The sequence below is a fragment of the Mus pahari genome, chromosome 9 (assembly GCF_900095145.1).
Source record: "Mus pahari chromosome 9, PAHARI_EIJ_v1.1, whole genome shotgun sequence".
NCBI lineage: Eukaryota > Metazoa > Chordata > Mammalia > Rodentia > Muridae > Mus > Mus pahari.
Window position 1 is genome coordinate 65214339 of NC_034598.1, and position 5760 is coordinate 65220098.

General features: G+C 41.0%; 1 protein-coding gene across 2 annotated transcripts in view; it reads left to right on the plus strand.

Moving 5' to 3' along the window:
• Nucleotides 1–5760, plus strand: part of Zdhhc17 (zinc finger DHHC-type containing 17) — a 73591-nt gene that overhangs the window by 35743 nt on the left and 32088 nt on the right. The gene's annotated exons all lie outside the window — the stretch shown is intronic.

Below are 5760 nucleotides of genomic sequence, written 5' to 3' on the forward strand. Positions count from 1 at the left end.
CCCCCCCCCTCCCAAATTGGAATTTTCAGGCTTTAAATTTTGAGTAAGTCCACCTGGTCTGAGGACATGATCTCTTGCCATTTTTTTCTTCAACTATTAACTGTAAGGGTATCATTTGCAGATGATGACGGTTGTGGTTTTCTGTAATGGCCTTTGTCTGTTGCAAGATATTTCTTTAATGAGAGGTGAGATCTATACTTACCTGTGGACATACGGGTAAGCGTTCAGAATGTAGTTCTAAATTATGCTGGTTTGGTAAAGGGGTTGTTATAGGCTCTCAAAGATGGACAATTTTGCTTAGCAACTCTTGGGGAGTTGGCTAGGTTTGTAGGGAGGGGCCTAACATGATTTCCCTCTTGTGTGGACTTTAAGTCAAATCAGAGAGCTGATGGTTGCCATGGTATGCATGCTGATATTGTACCCTACAGGGCATTGTGCCATGCTGGTTATTGTGTTCAGAGGTGTCAGAGCTGGATAAGGACTATTGGTTGTTTCCTCCCTTGGGAGCTTAGATGAACCTGTCTCTGTTGTGAACATTTGTGTCCTCGGGAGGAAGCTTTCCAGTCAGATCCAGTTCAGGGCCTCTGGGGTCCTAAGCCCAAATGCATTGTCTCTTCAGCAGTGGAGACTCAGCTTCAACCTCTCATGGGCAGCAGTAATAGCCTACAATGTTTAAAAGTCTCTTGGACAACAGTGACCAACAGCTCAATAGAGAGCGTCTTGTGCCAAGTGTTGGAGTTTTTTTTCCTTAGATGGTCTGTGGTTTTTGGGGTAAGCATTGGTATCTCAGATCAGAAACTTTAATTTCAACTATATGTGTATATATACATGGACTTAATGCACTATGTATAATTTTGGTGAGTGTATAATATGATTACTTGGGACCTTTTTAGACATGCTGATTGTTATTTTATCCCCTCCCTCCCTAATCAAGCATTCCCGCTGTCTTTCCTTGTACCTTGCCAGTCCCTTCTCTTGCATCTCTGTCCCCACCATGGTCCCTTTTTACTTAACTGTTTAATGTAGTTACTCCAAGTTATATACTCACACCTATAGATTTGGAGCTAGGATCCACAGATGAGAAAGAAATTGCAAAGCTGTCTTGCTGGGTCTGTGTTACCTCACTCAGTATGATGTTTTCTGGTTCCATCCATTTACTTGCAAATTTCATAACTTTATTTTTCTTCACAGCTGAGTTGTCCACAGTGCATACGCACCACATTTTCATTATTCCCAGATCAGCTGAAGGCTTTAGGTTGCTTTCATTCCCTGTGATTGTGAATGGAGTGGCAGCTAGCCTGGCCGAGGTATCTGAGGAGTAGGGGGTTGAGCGAATCCTTTGGGTATATGCTGAGGAGGGATTTATAGAGCTGGGGTGATTGATAGATTTCTCTTTAGATTTTTGAATATTCTCCACTCTGATTTGCACAGTGGCTGGACCGTTTGCAGTTCTTCCAGTAGTGGATGGGGGTTCACTTACCCCACATCCTCTCCCACATCCCTCTCCCACATCCTCCCCCACATCCCTCTCTTAGTTCTTGCTTGCTTTGTTGATGTTTGCCATTCTGTCTGGGGTAAGATGAATTCTGAGAATTGTGTTGATTTGCAGTTTCCTAGCTGCTGGGGACAATGAGCAGTTTTTGAGTTATTTCTTTTTGTTTGTTTTTGGGACAGGGTCTCTCTATGTAATTCTGGCTATCTTAAAACTATATAGACCAGGCTGGCTTCGAACTTAGATGTCCACCTGCCTCTGCCTCCTGAGTGCTGGAACTAAAGGTATGTGCCACCATAGCTGGTCAAACATGCCTTAGCCAGTTTTATTTCTTCTTTTGAAAACTGTTTAAATCTCAAGCCAGTTTCATATGGAATCTTTTTTTTTTTTTAACTTTTATTTTGAGTTCTTAGTATATTCAGGATATTTATCCTCTCTCTCTCTCTCTCTCTCTCTCTCTCTCTCTCTCTCACTCACACACACACACACACACACACACACACACACACACGTGTGTGCGCGTGCGTGCACCCGCGCGCAGCAGCAAAGATTCTATCTCATTTTGTGGGCTTCCTGTTTGTTTGTTTCTTTAGCTGTCCTGAAGAAGCTTTGTAGTTTCTGTGATTCCACCCCCCCCCTTGGGGTTGTTAGTATTCTCTTAAGAAAGAGTCTTCTTATCTCTTATTGGGGGAGAGCTAAGTCTGTCACCCAGGTTACAAAAGAGGTTGAGGATCTTGTTTAATGTGTGAAGTTTTAGTAATTATATTTCTAGTACAATTCCTCATGCTGTTCCCAAGTCTCAAACTTCTCGGGAAAAGGTGCACTAAAAACACTCTGCAGATTCTAAATGCTTAAGTGGTGACATCAACAAGGTGGAATCATCACCATAGGTGATGACCAGGGACAAACAAAACCGAATGCTGCACATTAAAAGAAGAGTTTGGATTTTAACTGTATTTACAGTTTGCAGTCATGTTCTATGATTCAACAACACTGCGGGGCATAAAGAACCCTGACTAGCACTTCCAGGAGCTAACTTGCTTCCTTCTTGCTGCATCACTATAGTTACAGTGATGCTGACTGTGCTTTGTGACTTATGTGGCCCGTGGACCATTGCTTTTGTTACAGGCTAACCTTGAACAGTTGCTTTGGTGGCCGAAGTCACCACCAATTCCTCAATCACCCTGAGATTTAAAATGTGTTCTGGATTGACTCTAGTGTCCCTTCTGGAGAAACTTGTAGCTATTGGCTTTTGTCTTTTAAATACTTGTTAATGTCCCTCTTCAAAACCTATTAGTGCCTGCAAGAACATTCTTTGATGATACCCTATAAAATGAATTCTAAATTCTTGCTAGTCCGTATAAAAGACACACAGTCCAGGTCTTTGATTTACAAGCTGTGAACTTAGACTCGGCAGGTTTCAGAGCTGTTCTAACTCACATCCTAGCCAATGTACCTCATGGCTACGTGCTCATAGTCCATCCCTTCTCTTGGCGGCCGCCTCCTTCTTGGTCTTCTTTCTTCTCCTCTCCTTTCTATACCTGTGACCTCTAGCCAGGTATCTGAAAGCTGGCCTACCTCTATCTACTGCCCAATCACAGGCTTTATAGCCTTTTATAGACCAGTGAACTTTGGGAGCAGGGTAGCATAGCATCATTTGTTGTATGGGAGGATTTTGTCAGGGGCCAGCCAGATTTTGGGGCTTAGTATTTAGCATTTGAATATATAGCAGTACCAGACCAGTCTCCTACAACAACATTTTTTTTTGTAGTATTGAACAGAGGGTTGAATATGAAAATAAATATAAGAGTGAGTTAGAAGGAGAAGAGATATAGGTTCAGTAGTTTATAGGCACCTGCACCTATGCCAGGCTGCTCCCCACTGTCTGCTTCTCGGGTTTCAAGGGGACTGACATCTTCTTTTAGCCTCTTGGGCACTTTACTTGTGTATATAAACCCACACACATACACATAATTAAAAATGTGAATACAGGACTGGGGAGATGGCTCAGCAGGTAAGAGCACCCAACTGCTCTTCCAAAGGTGCAGAGTTCAAATCCCAGCAACCACATGGTGGCTCACAACCATCCTTAACGAGATCTGACTTCCTCTTCTGGGGTGTCTGAGGACAGCTACAGTGTACTTACATATAATAAATAAATAAATCTTTAAAAAAATGTGAATATAATCTGTACAAACTAAGAGTTTAAATGCTTGTCAATTTGAGCTTAGGTCTTATATCTGGGGTAAAAATACCATATTATGAAAACATAGTACTCTCTTTCAGGACTTTATAGTGAAAGAAAAGTAATAGAAGTCACTCTTCTTGGAAATCATTTAATAGTTACCCAATACTGACTTGAATTGTATCAATTCACCAAATAAAAATGAGTCCCAAGCTGTAAACTGTCCCTATAGAAAAGAATGAAATTGTTTTTATCCCAGCTAAGGTTTTTTTTTTTTTGCTTTATATTCTAGCCTTTTCAAAACATTTTCAGACACTTCAGACCTATGTAAACATTTGTGTGTTTTTAAAAAAAGAATAATTTATGTATTATGTATACAGTGTTCTACCTGCATATATGCCTAGAGGCCAGAAGAGGGCACCAGATCTCATTCTAGGGGGTTATGAGCCACAGTGTAGTTCCTGGGGTCCTCTGATCCATGGCTCCAGCCTTGTGTTCTTAATAGAACCCAGGAATGGTGGTGACACAGCATTAATCCCAGCTACTCCTCCTCCAGGTCAGCTTGTACTACAAAATGATACCTTGTGTCTAAAGAAAAAAGAATCCTACATCCTGGAACTATTTTGTTGGGTTTCTTTAACTATGTTGCATGATGGAGAACTTGGTCCCTTTGTTATATGCCCTTTTAGAAGACCAGTTTAATGCATATTTATAGGAAGAAATGTTTTCTGAATTAAACATGTATTAAACAAGTATGGTTATATTAAGAATTTAGAACTGTGTTCCTTAAACGTGAATGCATTTGTTATTTACAAATCACTTAGAATGACGTTAACATCTCAATTATATGTCGCTATTTATGTGTGAAGTGTTTACCTCATGCCTTAAAGGCATTTATATTTAAGATTCATTGCGTTGATTAGTGTATAATTAAGCATCACAAAGAGCAACTAGGTCTTTTCATTTCAGAGTATATAAAAATGCTGTGGCAGTAATATATTAAGTAGCAAAGCTGCCTTTCTCTTTTTAAAACCATGTTTTTTATAGCAAATAGGGCATAGTGAAGGGTCTTCCTTTCTCATTTATAGGCGGTAGCATCTTCTATGTCTGCTGCTTGCTTTAATCCTTACTCACCCTCTGAGGAAAGGGAAGCTTCGGAAGTAGACTGTGCCTTGGCTATTCTTGGCTCTTCTGTGCTCAGCTACTTGATTCCAAAAGTTTGTATGCGGTTCAGATCTTTGTGGTTGCCTGAATATCTTTTTATATGGTTTGGGTTTGTTTTTTTTTTTGTTTTTTTTTTGTTTGTTTTTTTTTGGTTTTTCGAGACAGGGTTTCTCTGTGTAGCTCTGGCTGTCCTGGAACTCACTCTGTAAACCAGGCTGGCCTTGAACTAACTCAGAAATCCGCCTGCCTCTGCCTCCCAAGTGCTGGGATTAAAGGCATACACTACCACGCCCGGCATGATTTGGTTTTCTTACTCTTTTTTCATTTTAATTTTTATTCTTTACATATATTGCATCCTGACCACAGCTTCCCCAACCTCCTCTCTTCTTAGTCTTACCCCTACCTCCCCTCTTCACCAAGTTCCAAGTGTGGGAAAAGAGTCACAGGTACCCCTTCCCACTCCCACTATTGGGGGTCCCATGAGAACAACTCTGCAACCATAAGACATATGCAGAGGCCCTAGCTCAGACCCATTCAGGGTTTGTGATTGTCATTTCAGTCTCTGTGAGCCCCTATGAGCCCTGCTTAGTTGATACTGTGGGCTGTGATCCCATGGTGTCCTCCATCCCTCTGGTTCCTAGAATCCTTCCTTCTTCTCCTTTGTGGGGTTCCCCTGCCTTGCCCAGTATTTGGCTGTGAGTCTCTGCATCTGCTCCTATCACTTGCTGGATCACTTGCCTCTCTAATGATAGATGAGATATGCACTGATTTATGAGTATAGAACAATGATATCAGTAGAAATTATTTCATTGTTTTTTTTTTTTTTTTTTTTTTTTTTATTGATGTGTTTTTTGCCAGTAATATTAGGTTCTGTCCTAGATCTCTGGGCTTACCAGCCTCTGGTTCTTGGACATCCACA